This window comes from Vicia villosa, unplaced genomic scaffold, assembly GCF_029867415.1.
Source record: "Vicia villosa cultivar HV-30 ecotype Madison, WI unplaced genomic scaffold, Vvil1.0 ctg.001916F_1_1, whole genome shotgun sequence".
Taxonomy (NCBI): domain Eukaryota; kingdom Viridiplantae; phylum Streptophyta; class Magnoliopsida; order Fabales; family Fabaceae; genus Vicia; species Vicia villosa.
In genome coordinates, this window is record NW_026705775.1 from 343,134 (window position 1) to 358,087 (window position 14,954).

Consider the following 14,954-nt stretch of genomic DNA (forward strand, 5'->3'; position numbering starts at 1 on the left):
TATCTCCATATGTGACAATTTTTTGACTTTAGAGTTAAAGATGTAAATCTTTATCTGTCCTTCGTCATGTGTTTGGAGCATCCACTGTCAAGATACAACTGTTGAACATATGACTCCACGCATGAAAGAAAGAGAAATGTGTGTTTCAAAAATATATATTGGTTTGAAAAACTTTCACGATTATTTTTCAGAGTTTAAAAATATTTTGAAAATGTTTTGGGAAATTAGCAGCACAAAAAATAATTAAGTCGAAAATAAAAGTAAGGGGTAAGAGAAGTAACACTAGGAATTATAGAGGTTCGGTCGAAATGAAGTGACCTAATCCTCTCTCCAAAATTGTTTATTGAGAGTATCCAATAATTCTTGAGAGCTTTTACTACGTTGAATTCTCGAAAGCCCTTATACTAGGAAAATTGAAGTTTCAAACTAACTTTCAACAACACAGCAAACACTAGAGAGAAGCGGTTAGTCCTTCTTCCAAATAGTGGATTTAAGTGGTTAGTCTTCTTTCCAAACAACAACTTGAAGCGGTTAGTCCCTGTTACACTGGGATTTTCAACTAATGAAAAGTCAACGGAAAAGGTTATAATGGAGGAACATTCAGTGGTAAGAGCATTAATGTCAAGTCTTTTAGGGCATTAATGATCCAGCATCGATGGAGCGTCGACTAGAGAGCCAAATAATGTGGAATTTATGATATGCAAGAATCACAAGAGAAAATCCACAAGATTAGGATCAGCTGTAAACATGTTTGCAATCTCGAAAAGGGCAGTCGACAGGACTTTTAGGTCAACAGGAACATTAGTCGACAAAGCCACAAAGAGGTTAAAGGCTTGGTGATTCTTTATGAGTAAGTTATAGAGCAAATATGATGTCCATAACAAGTTGGCAGATATGATCAAGAGTTTGTAGGAAAGTTTGAAGCAGTTTAACTCAATGTGGGTTACAAACAGTAAATCATGGGTGACACGTGGAAGCGCTAGTGCGAACCTGAAGATTAGAGGTGGGATAAAACATAGCACTCCCCTGGTGGTTAGAATCTTCGTCGACGGTTATTTGTAAATAGAATAAATAGCAGACTCATACATTGTAACATGGGTCGCAAAATTTCATACTTTCTCTCCATACAACTGAAATACCTGAATCAAAGAGCGAAACAGTTCGCGATAAATATGTATGTTTTTGCGTCTAATCTTTTCATTGTTTTCTTGTTTCCTTAAATGAAACATTTAGTTTTTCCGTCTTTTATCTTCTCATTTGATTAATTTCATTTATTGCATCTAATTTTCTTGTCAATTATCAAAGTTCGTCTTCATTTAAAGTATGTCTTTACGTTGTCTTCGTACGAACGACTGCATTCAATTTACATGCATGTGTTTTCCTACAATTTATTTGCACAAATTGCTTTGGAGATTTTTCGAGTTAATCTCACTAGTTTCATTAAACTCTTGATTGGTTACCAAAACACCAATAAATAGTCCCCAAGCTAAACCGAGTTTTTTCACAAGCTTATCTCAAACCAAAGTGAGCTTTTGAATCGGGATGAACTCACAAACCTAACTAAGGTTTTCACAAGGCTGATCACGAACCACTTACATTTCAAACCAGGCTTATTTCAAACCAAAGAAATCTTTTGACCATGTTGAGCTTACGAACCAAACCCGAGTTCTTACCAGAATAATCATGAACCATGATGAGATAAAAGAGATAAAGTCTGAAAGTTCACCATGTCATGCGCTTAGCATGTTTCTGAGTGATCTATTAGAATGTTAAAGGTCAAAAGTAAGTATCTATCTATTGACTTCCAGAGCTGGATACCTCCACAGGACTGTTCTTGGATCCTGAAACACATTGCGAAGAGCAGGAATCTATGTATACTGCTACCAGACTAGAATGTTACCTTGGGAGAAGGAAAATTTGATATTGCTAAGCATTACCATAGACTGAGGGGAGATAAGCAAAAGATTGAGTGGAATGCTGTCTTCTTCAACAATTTGGCTAGGCCTCATGCTAAGTTCCAACTTTGGTTGCTCTTTATTGGGAGATTAACTACTAGAGATAGACTGCAAAGATTTGGCCTGATCACGGATCCTTCATGTATCTTCTGTGTTGAATTTGAATCTATAGCTCATTTATTTTTTCAGTGTAGATACACACAAAGCATTTGGAATTCTGTTCTTTAATGGATTTGCTACTCGAGAGTGGGACAGGATTGGAACTTAGAGAAAGTTTGGCTGATACAAGAAGTGAGAAAGAAAGGTTAGAGACGACTCCTCCTGAAAATAGCTCTGGCAGAAACAACCTATTTCATCCGGCATGCGAGGAATGATGCTATTTTCAACAACAACCTCATGGCTTAAGACATAGATGCCTAGATTAAACACATCATAATCATTCGCAGTAGGAATCATAGAGCCCTTATGGATCATATTGAAGTTTTGAATACTCAATAGTGTGATTAGAACCTAGTTTGTCTGATTGTCGTTTTGTAATTCTTGTTTGATTGTCTGGATCCTAAGGGATCGACTGTTTTGTCCTGTTTTGGTGGAATAAAATCATCTATCTATTCTCCAAAAAAAATTAAGTATCTATGTACTATGGAAAACATACACACACACTCACACAAAGAAAAGCTTTTAAAACTCTCTCTTTTATATATAAAAAATATTGAAAACTTATCATGTCATGTAAGGAATTGATTAAGAAGTATTTATAATCAATTGAGAAATTTGTTATACTTCTTAATCGATTAAAGATAAGATATAATCAATTAGAGGAAGGTAAATGGCTTCCTAATCGATTAGAAAAAATTTGTATCAATTAAAACTATAGTTTTTGTGGGTTTTTCTTTGTCAGATTAGGGTTGCTATATTTCGAAAGCTCTTAACTGAATACTTGCTAGGGTTAATTGATTAAAAGATTAAAATGGCTCATGAATCATTTCCTTTTTGAGTCAAATATTTTCCTATATAAAAGAGGCTTTTCCTCATTTCAAAAACACTGATTTTTAGAATGGAAATCTCTCTCCTTTTTCTTCTACTCTATCTATTCTAAAATTTCTTTTTCACGAGAATCATCGTAGTTTCAAAAGACTGAAAAGTCTCTGTGATATTTTTGTTGCAAAAAGTGTTATGATTCATTTGACTTACTTAATAATATATTTATATTTTGGATTGTATTTGTAAAGACTTAAAGATTACAAGATAAAACTAACAAAAACTTAGTTATAGGTTTTTTAACTTGTTATGTTTTAACAGATTAGGGTTGCCATATTTCGAAAGGTCTTAACTGATTACTTGCTAGGGTTAATTGATTAAAAGATTAAAATGGCTCATGAATCATTTCCTTTTTGAGCCAAATCTTTTCCTATATAAAAGAGGTTTTTCCTCATTTCAAAAACACTAATTTTTAGAATGGAAATCTCTCTCCTTTTTCTTCTACTCTATCTATTCTAAAATTTCATTTTCACGAGAATTATCGTAGTTTCAAAAGACTGAAAAGCCTTTGTGAGATTTTTGTTGTAATGAGTGTTATGATTCATTTGATTTATTTATTAGTATATTTATATTTTGGATTGTATTTGTAAAGACTTAGAGGTTACAAGATAAAACTAACTAAAACTTAGTTATAGGTTTTTTAACTTGTTATGTTTTAAAATCTATGTATGTTCTTGAGTTTAGTCGGTAAAATATCTTGTTTGGTTTAGAGATCAACATGCATAAAATCTCTTTTTTAGTTTGGATGTTAGCTAGTGTAAAATATTTTGGTTGGTTGTAAGAAGGTTCGTGAGCATAACCTGTAAAAAAACTCGCCTATTTTTAGGGGAACTCTTGAGGGGAAACTGTTGTGGATAGAAGTATGTCAAGTGGTTAAGCAGAAATTGTATAAATCTCTGATGCACTATATGTAAATATCATCTCTTTATTTTCTCATATTATTTTATTTCTACTTTGTATCTCCATATCCATATTTCTTCATATTCGGTAACATAAATGTTTTAAAAGTCGACTAGGAGGAGTTACAATTGGCTTTAATTGATTAGAATGAAGGCTTAATTGATTAGCTAGTGTATTTTTCCTTCCTAATTGATGAGACAAGCTTCTTAGCCATTTAGGCACTCGTATGTATTGGTTTTAAGATGTAGAATCACAAACACAACACATAGAACCACAAACACAACCTTCGAGTACGCTCTTTACATGAATTTTGTCATTGAGAAGTGAGAACATGAAAGAAACATTAGGTAACTATCTGCAATTGATAATATATACATATATTGTCACATATATGAGTAAGGGGAAATATACAAAGAAACTGGAGAAAATTTATGAATTATGGTTGATAGGGTCCACAATAGGAATGGATTGGCTACCTTTACTATTTGGTAACTTTCATACCTTTAGTATATATTTGAAGATAAATGAGTAAGATAGAGAATGGTGACTGAGAAAGAGATAGAGGGAAAAGCATCAAAGGTACCAAACTCAAAGGTAGCCAATCTCTCCCCGTTTACAACACTTAAAAGGTGTCTCGATGACACTCAAGGTTCTCTAGGGAATGGAAGATTCATCTTAATTTCAAATGTTTGCAATATGTCCTAATGGAGATTTGTGCTTCTATAACGATTTTCCATAAAAGTCTGCTGGTAAGAACAAAAAGAGAACGTTTCATAGAAAGAAGAATGGTAGGGAATTATGGAGGCAAAAGAACCGCGGGGGCGCAAAATCTAGAATTGTAGGGAGGTTCACAGTGATTAGGGTGAGGGTTATCAGGAGTAAATTAATTGAGTTGTGCTTGTGAGAGTTCACATAATAGAGAATGAGGGTGAGCAAAAATTAACAAGAGGAAAAAGTGAAAGAGCTTTGATAAGTTTATCAAATAAAAAAGAGTTCTTATTTCTTATGAAAGAAGGTTTTTAGTTTTTAATTATTTTCAAAGGGAGTAGTTAAGTTTAACTGAGTGTTTTAATTTGTTTCAAGTAACATACAATTTATTTATTTATTTATAATAAAAACTTATTAATTTATTTATATAACTTTATTAATTTTTCTATTTCTTATGTAAATATTAAATTTGGGTTTTGATAAATAATATTAATATTATAAATAAGCACCTCTTAGGTTAGCAACCTATTTTAAAAAATTAATTCAAAATTAATTTTATTAATGGTAAGTTGGCTAAGAAAGAAACTTAAGAAAGTTAAAAATTGTAATAAAATTGAGGTTATGTTTTTTTTAAGTAATGTTTTAGTCGATTTTAAGTCACTTCGACTATGAGATATTGTCTGTTTTTAGTGTGAGAGTTCTCATAACTTTGTCCTTTAGAAAAGACGTCTCGTTAGATTGAGGTATATGAGTATTGTATATATAAACTAGTCTTAGCCTCAACTCTCAAGCAATGTGAGATTATTTTAGCCAGTTCAAAACAATTGGTCCTCAATCAAGGCAAAGATACACGTGGGAACTTCGAGCTCCCACGGGTGGTGTTAATGTTTCGTGGTGGAATGAGAAATTGAGATAATGGGAGAAATATCTTTTCTTGTGTGGCGGCGATAGTTTCAGGTGCAACGTAGTGGGAGGATCTGGAAGGTTAGCACTCAACCATCTAAATGGATGAAATCAGAGAGATATAGTTTGAAAGTGAGCGTGAGATAATACCACATCAATTAGCATGCGATAGAGTTTATATATGACAGGCGGATGAAATCAGCTCTATCTAACCTGGGTGTTATGATTGAAGGCGTCCAATTATACCATTGACATTTATATTTTGAATTTTAATTATTAGGAAATCATTCATGTCACAAATGTTTGGGTGTGTTTATAACCATAATATTAGTTTTTATATATAAATGTGATCACTCACTCATTTGTTTTCCTTTGTGGATGCTTGTATATATATTAGAGAATGAGTAAATGACAACTTTTAGGCGAAGGTGAAATCAATTTTATCTTACCATATATTCTCTTGGCTGCAAAAATAATTTGAGCTCCAACCTGACACATGCATAAATAATTTGAGCTCTTAGAAACTTGATCAATATCCTTCAATATTATCTTACCATATATTCTCTTGGCTGCAAAAATTTTCAATCAAAGTTACAATTAATAAAACTACTAAATAAATATAAGATTTTTATTTAGAAGCATGACATACCTAACCAACAATATTTACACCCTTTTTAATGAATGATGCATCTTTTGTTGGGTTCTTTCCACTAAACAATTTAAGTGCCAACTCTCAAAATATCTAAATACCAAGCTTCTCAGTTGCTCTGTCACTTGGAATATACTCTGCAATGGAGAAGTTACTTAAGTTAAAGATTCTAGTCTAACTTTAACCAAGAGAATTTCTTCACCCACCTCCCAACCTTCTTGGCCACCTCCGGTGAATTTACCACAATACCTCTTGTTTCGGAAGTTCATTTCCGAAACTGTACTTTTTTTCTTGAAAAAGGTGTTTTCGGAAATGAACTTCCGAAAACGTGTTTTTTTTAATATAAAATATTGATTTCGGAGATGCATCTCCGAAATAAAGTGACTTTTTCAGAAAATGTGGTGTTTCGGAAGTTCATCTCCGAACGCACCCCCCTGGGGAATTCGGAAATGAACTTCCGAAAATATGTCTGGACAGAATAAAATGAAAAACAACAACAATTCGCTTTATTTAATCCGGTGAAGATTACAACGATAATATTACATAAAATTAAAGTTACATATTGTTCAACACGGGTAAGTGGGGATGAGAGAGTGGTGGGGAGAAAAAAAGACTTCCAACGAAAATTAAAGTTACAATTCGCTTTATTTAATCGGGTGAAGATTACAACGATAATATTATCATCTTAGTTTTTGGAAGTGGTAACCCGGGCCGGAACATATGACGGAGGAGGTGGATGTCCGGAGGAAGAAGAACCGGAGGTACGTCCACCGCGACACAAAGGAGCCAATCAATGTAAGCTATAGTTTATCATTATCATCAGGGGACGTCATTACAAAAAATTGGGAAAAAAATCTTATTATTTTTAATCTTTATTTTTAATCGCAGTATTTCGGAAGTGAACTTCCGAAATAATTGTTTCGGAAATGAACTTCCGAAGTAAGTCAATTTTTTTAAAAAAACACGCTTTCGAAAATGAACTTCCGAAGCAGGGGTAGTTTTGGTTTTTCGCAGGAGGTGACCACCCATAGGGAGGTGGGTAAAGAAATTTTCTTAACCAATTATGTGGCCCTAAGTCAAAACACAAGGAATCAAAATATGATATAAGATAAAGATGAAATGAAATGGGCAAGTCTAGTATATGTATTGACAAGAGATGTGAAAACAATTAAATTATCATCCAGAGAGAGCAAAAAAATATATTAGGGGTCAAAACTGTCCAATAATCTATATTTCTTACTCAACATTCAATGTCAAATAACAAGCAAAAATGGTTAAAATCAGATTAGGGCCAGTTTGTTTCAGCTTTAAAAAAATGGATTTTTTCTTTGTATTTTTGAAAATAGATTTTCTAAAATCATTTTTTAAAATATTACAAGTTTTTTATATTCGTTTTTTCTAAATTGAAACACTTAATTTGACATCCTATAAGATAAACATACATAATTGAAGACCAAAACTTAGTCAAAATCATAATTTTTTCAAAAAGTTGTATTTTAAATATGATTTTTATGAAAATCTATTTGAAATAGCTTCAAAATTAAGTGATTTTTTGAAATTTTGATATCCAAATTTTTCCCCCATAAATAGATGAAATACCTAAAATCATATTTTAAGAATAACTATTCAAACAAAATTTTCATTTGAAGCTTTTATAAAAAGTTTCTTTGTAAAAAAAAATTTCACAAAATTTGATAACACTATAAAAATCATTTTTAAAAAAAAACAAAACAAACGGACACTTAGTCTATATTTTCCCTAGTTCCACAACTCCAATACAAGATTTTTCAACTAAGTAATCCAACTAGATTGCAACATTTAGTTGCCAATATCGATTTTAATTAGTGAGTGGAAGCCATAGAGTAGAAAAGATATATAGATATAAGAAATAATAAAAAATAAAGATATAGGCTTGGCAGGAGAAAAAGCATAGTGATTAACCAAATGGAAAAGAAATTCAAAACAGAGCTTTAGCGTGAAATTGACCACTAACTAGAACTCACACTATCTCACTAGAACTCACATGTCATCTTCCACACACCTACTCCTTCTAAATAGACATTAACCATCTCACATTTATTTATGATATGTGGACTCACCAAGTGTTACAGTAATCTGTTAACAATCAAAATCAAAAGATAACCATAATGATTCACTAAATTTTACCAAATAAACCATTAAATTTCATAACCAAATAATCAAATACAATTGAGATTTGAGACTACTAAGTAATTTCAATTTTAAGACGTTAGAGATACTGCTGATGGTGTTGTTACCGATTTCCCTGCTACAACATCATAATGATATCCAAAACCTAACCAATTAACCAATCAAATTGCATATCCATCATCAAAGTATATAATCATAATTCTCCGCTTATCAACTTGAATAAAATTGATACACTTTCATCTCTACAGAAAATACAAGATAAACAAAATTCACTATATTAGAGTGAAAGTTTAGGAAAATAATAATAATAATAATAATAATAATAATAATAATAATAATAATAATAATAATAATAATAATAATAATAATAATAATAATATAAAATAATAATCAAAAGCCCATACCATGAGGATCTTCACGGTTTGTTTTGATGAACACGACTTTGCAGTGTATGAGGATCTCTACAGCTTGTTTCGTTGAACACCACACTACAGCGTGCATTGCAATAGCAAGGGAACACTGATTTTGAAAGCGAACAACTCGAGATATGAATTGAGAGTGATTCCAATTTGGATAAAGATTGATTGCTATAAGATAGGTTATGAACACGTTTGCGATTTGAAATTGGTTTCAAAAGGGTTTTTGATTCTGAAACGTTTAGAGATGATAAGGTTTTTGTGTTTGATTAATTGAGAGAAAAATTGAAAGAGAAGGTAGAATTGTGAATCTGAAGAGAGAATAATGGTTTTGCGGTTTCGAGCAAGTCTTAGGTTTTTTGATTTGAAGTGCGGATTAATAAAGGTAGAGTATTTTCTCGAGAGCCAAACAAAACTATATAACTTATTACTTATCACATTTATTTATTTTAAAACCGGTATGAACTTATATTTATATATTTTGTTATCTTATACCTATTTTGCTTAAAATCAAGCATTTAATATTAATTAAGTTTATTTATTTTGAAAGTAATCACTTTAGTTACCGGTTCTTTTTAAGATTTGGTGTCATTAATTAGTATTAAAATCAAACTTTTCATTTTAATCGCAAAATTGCCACTGCATGTACATTTTATACCTTTTATTAATAAATTAGGTATCATATCAATAATTCTAATGTTAGTTTTACACTAGTGCAATAACCTCTTTGACTTGTCACATTCAGACTTATTTTTACTACATTCAATTGAGAAGCTGTGTAACATTCAGTGCTGGAACGTCGTTCATCTAGCTGAGTTGCGTACGAGGATGTCAAGTCCAACATTGGAGGGTTTGTCGTTGAATGAGGAGGGTACTGAAGAAGGGTTCTGCTTCGACGTGGGGGAGGAAGGGGATGAGGCGTGCGATTTACGATGGTGTTTAGTGGGAAGATTTTTATGTGATAGACCTATCCATGTCCGCTCGATGAAAATGAGGGTTGCTGATATGTGGAGACCAGTAAGAGGAGTAACAATAAAACAAGCAGGAGAGGGGTTATTCCTGTTCCACTTTGCTCACAATCTTGATATGGAGGCGGCGTTGAAGGGAGGTCCTTGGACATTTGATAGTCAGTTGCTGATCTTAGACAGGCTGAAAGTGGGGGTTCAGATCGAAAACATTCCACTGTACTTCGTGGATTTCTGGGTACAGGTTCATAATCTCCCTGCGGGATTGATGATAGAGAAGGTGGGCAAAGCTTTGGCGAACTATGTTGGAACTTTTGGGGAGTATGACAAGAACAATAATACTAGCTTTTGGCGACAATATATGAGGTTGAGGGTGAAGCTTGATGTTCGGCAGCCGCTGAAGATATGTACCAAAGTCAAGAACAAAGGAGGGGAGTGGTGTCTGGTGAATTTTAAGTATGAGAAACTCGGGTTGTTTTGCTTTGTTTGTGGTATACTTGGCCACTCTGAGCAGAAGTGTGATGTAAGATTTGCTATGGAAGAAGATGATGGTGTGAGAGGGTGGTCTGGAGATATTAGGGCTGATAGTAGAAGAATTAACGGCGGTCCATCTTCGAGATGGTTGAAGGAGGAAGATGGTCACGTTAATTGCAGTGGGGGCCAGGGCTTTCCGGCGCGTGAGATGCACGTTCCCAATGAGGGAGCTGATTCTGTTCCGAGTGAGGAAGGGGGCCCACAGTCCCTTGCGTTACGTGTGGCAGACCAGATTGGGCAAGGAATTAATGCCAATCATAACCAATTAATGCCAGGTACTGAGGGGAATTTATTTGGCAATGATGGGGCTAATAATGGTGTATCCAACAGTAACGACAGGTTTATCAATGAGGATGGAATATTCCGCACAACTGTCCAGACAAATCAATCAACACAGTTATTGCTCCAATCCCGAAACGTGTCAAAAGTGGGTCCTACCGTTGCTGCTGGTAACATCCCACTAAGGGAACCGCAACCATGTGTCAAGCTTGCATTCAACCTTAATGGCCCACTTAATAACTTAACTCCACATACAAACAACCCACGTGATTTTGTTAAGGCCAAACTCAAAAAAAAAAGCCTTTTACACACAAATTCCAGTAGCTCGAAAATTAATCATAATGACCTGTCTTTTATCATCTCAAACCACAACATCTTACCATCCCAACTATCACCTGTTTCGCCCATGCAGATGGTGCAACTAAATCCACATGACCAAAATATTAACCAAGCTAGCAGCAGTGTGTTGGATCAGGATGTTATGGATAGTCATATAGAACGGAAGCGTCGTAGGGAAGATATCATCAACAGTGGTAACGGCAGCGGTGGTTCTAACCAGCATTTTTTATCGGCAAGTCCTGGCAGCCAGGACTGTCGGGACCAATGAAAATTCTTAGTTGGAACTGCCGGGGTATGAGCAACCCGAGAGAAGTCCCGAATTTGCGACAATTAGCTCAGCAACACCACCCAGATATTTTGTTTTTGTCGGAAACTCTGGTGAAGTCGAGAAGAATGGAAGATATTAGAGTGTTGTTAAAGTTTGATGCCTGCTTATCTGTTGATGTGGAGGGCAGGAGTGGGGGTTTGGCAGTGTTATGGAAGAAGGAGTGTCAATGTACTGTCATAAATTTCTCGCGGAATTTCGTCAATCTTTTGATTCAAGATGATACGAGGGGACAGTGGAGGCTTACTTGTTATTATGGGTACCCAGAGCGTAGTAGACGTAAACTGGCTTGGGATATGTTACGGGATTTACGTGTTATGTCGAATCTCCCGTGGTGTATAGTTGGTGATTTTAATGATTTGTTATCGCAGCAAGATAAACAAGGGATCCACCCGCATCCTAATTGGCTCTGTGCGGGGTTTCGGCAAGCGGTGGGGGATTGTGAGTTGTCAGATATTCCTATTGAGGGTCACCCCTTCACATGGATAAAAAGTCGTGGAACGGATCAGGTGGTGGAGGAAAGGTTGGATAGAGCGTTGGCAGATGCTTCTTGGCTCTCTCAATATCCGAATGTTTGGCTTGTTAACCTAGTAGCGGCGCACTCGGACCATAGCCCCATTCTTCTCCAATGCGAGCATGTGCAACGGCCAAGCAGACGGTATTTGTTCAGATTCGAAAATAAATGGTTGAAGGAGAGTGATGTTAAAGAGGTGGTTGAATATGGTTGGAAGCATGGAATTCAGTCGGATGTTGTGAAAAGTTTAGAGTCCTGTGCGGGAGAATTGGTGAGGTGGAACAGAGTGAACAAAAGGAAAGTAAAAGGGGAGGTAGCAGCTTGTGTGGAGACTATGGAGCAGTGTAGGGGAAGTAACGATCCTAGAGCTATTTCCAGTTTCTTTGAAGCCCCGGGCAAGTATAATCATATTCTTATACAGGAAGAAGCATACTGGAAGCAAAGGGCGGAGATGCATTGGCTTCGTGACGGTGATCTTAATACTAAATTCTTTCATATGTCGGCTACTGCGAGGAGAAAATTCCAAAGGATTGATATGCTTACGAAGGGTGATGGGGTTGAGGTCAGAGAGCAAGAGGGTCTGTGCAATGTCGCAAAGAGTTATTTTGAGGAGTTGTTTGCTTCGGGTGAAGGGCAGTATGACCAGGTTCTGGATCTCATTCAGCCAAAGAGTACCGTGGAGGAAAATGTTAGGTTGACTATGTCTATATCTAAGTTAGAGCTCCAGGAAGCACTCAATTATATGCACCCTGACAAATCTCCGGGACCTGACGGGTTTAATCCTGCTTTTTACCAACATTTTTGGAATCTTTGTGGTGATGATATCTATGAAGCTGTTAATTTTTGGTTGGGTAGGGGCTTCTTTCCGCCGTCTATTAATGAGACCAATGTGTGTCTTATACCGAAATGCGCAAATCCAAATAACATGAAGGATCTCCGGCCTATCTCTCTTTGCAATGTGGTGTATAAATTGGTTTCTAAAGTTTTGGCGAATAGGATGAAGAAGTTTTTGCCTAAATGTGTGTCTGAGGAGCAATCGGCTTTTGTTGAAGGTCGTTCTATTTTGCATAATGCTATGATTGCAATTGAGACTATCCACGCGCTCAAGAGAAAGACTAAAGGGGGAAAGGCAGATATGGCTCTGAAGATCGATATTAGTAAGGCGTGTGACCGTGTTGATTGGGGATTTTTGAAAGGAATGTTGCTTCGGTTGGGATTTGCCGATAGGTGGGTTGATTGGGTGATGATGTTTGTTACGTATGTTCAGTATTTTATTCTTGTTAACTCAGACAAGGTCGGTCCGATCCTTCCAGGGAGAGGTTTACGCCAAGGGGACCCTCTTTCGCCGTATCTCTTTATTATCATCGCTGAACGACTATCAGCGCTTATACAAAGTGCGGTAAATCGAGGAGATATCCATGGGGTCAAAATATGTAGAGGGGCACCAAGTGTGTCCCATCTGCTTTTCGCTGACGATTGTTTTTTGTTTTGCAGGGCCAATATAGTAGAAGTAGCTAACCTCATGAAGGTGCTAACTATATATGCGGAAGCTTCTGGTCAAGAGATTAATATGACCAAGTCAGAAGTGTTTTTTAGCTGCAATCTGAGTATTCCAGCCCAAGAAGATTTGGCTCGGATTCTGGGGGTCAGGCATGTGCTTGGTACGGGTACTTATTTGGGGTTACCGTCTATGATCGGAAGAAGCAAGAAGGCGAATTTTGCTTTTGTCAAGGATCGGATTTGGAAGCGGATAAACTCTTAGAGGGGGAGGTCGTTATCTAGAGCTGGTAAAGAAGTGATGATCAAGTCGGTGTTACAGTCTATACCATCTTATATTATGAGTATTTTCCTTATTCCTGATGCGGTGGTTAGTGATATTGAGAAGATGTTGAATAGTTACTGGTGGGGAGGAGGTGCTAATAATAAAGGTATAAGATGGATGGCGTGGGATAAGTTGTCGTGCCCGAAGAAGGAGGGAGGGATGGGTTTCAGAGATTTCAGGGCATTTAATATGGCTATGATTGCAAAACAAGGTTGGTATATGATGTCTAATCCGATGTCACTAGTGGCCAGAATCTTCAAAGCAAGGTATTTTCCTAGATCTTCTTTGTTAGAAGCTAATCTTGGTAGTAACCCGAGTTTTGTTTGGAGGAGTTTATGGAAGGCCCGGGTAGTTCTAAATCTCGGGTGTCGGTGGAGTATTGGTGATGGGAGCAAGGTAAAGGTTATGAATGAACCATGGATAAGAGGTAAAGGAGAGGGTTGCATGAGAGGTCCTCAATCTCGGGAGATGTATGAACTCACAGTTAATAATATAATGCTTCCGGGGGTGAAACAATGGGATGCTCACAAAATCCACCAGTTTTTTGACATTGAAGTGGCCAAAGAAATTCTTTTAGTCCCTTTGGTGAATGAAGTGGTAGAGGATTCTATGATTTGGAAGGAAGAACAAAGTGGAGAGTATAGTGTGAGATCTGGTTATAGATTGTGGAGAAGTGTCCAAAATAATTGGGCGGCGGGTAGTACCGGGGGGGAGGATTGGGGTAGCTTATGGAAGGTTAAAGCGCCACCAAGGGCAAGACAATTGTTATGGAGAATTTGTATGGGCTGTTTGCCGACGCGTTCTAGACTCCATAGTCATCACGTCCAATGTCCGGCTACTTGTCAGTTGTGTAGTAATATTGAGGAAACTGAGTGGCATGTCTTTTTTGGATGTGATTCATCATTCCAAAGTTGGGAGACAGCAGGTTTGTCATCTATTATTGAGCCTCGTATTCATTCCTTTAATAGTACGAAGGAGCTTATTTTTGATATTTGTAGTAAGGAAGATAGGAGGACAGCGGGGAGAGTTACGGTTTTGCTTTATGTGATTTGGAATAATCGTAATAATGTGATTTGGAACAATGAGCGGGAAGAGAGTACAAGATTGGGTGTGCAAGCTTACTTTAATTGGTGTGATTGGTATAATGCGCAAGAAGTTTCTATCGGTGATAGAGATATAGCCCATCAAGCGGGATGGATACCACCGAATGAAGGAAGGGTGAAGTGCAATGTGGATGCTGGGTTTAATAAACATTTGGGAACTTCGAATAGGGGTTGGTGCATTAGAGATTCTCTTGGAAGATTCGTCGCGGCAGGTGTTAATTGGGACATTGGTATTCTCTCAGTCATTGAAGCGGAAGCTCTAGCTTTAAAAGAGGCTATTCATGCAGCTATAGCTTTGCAACTCACCGATGTGACGTTCGAAAGTGATTCTC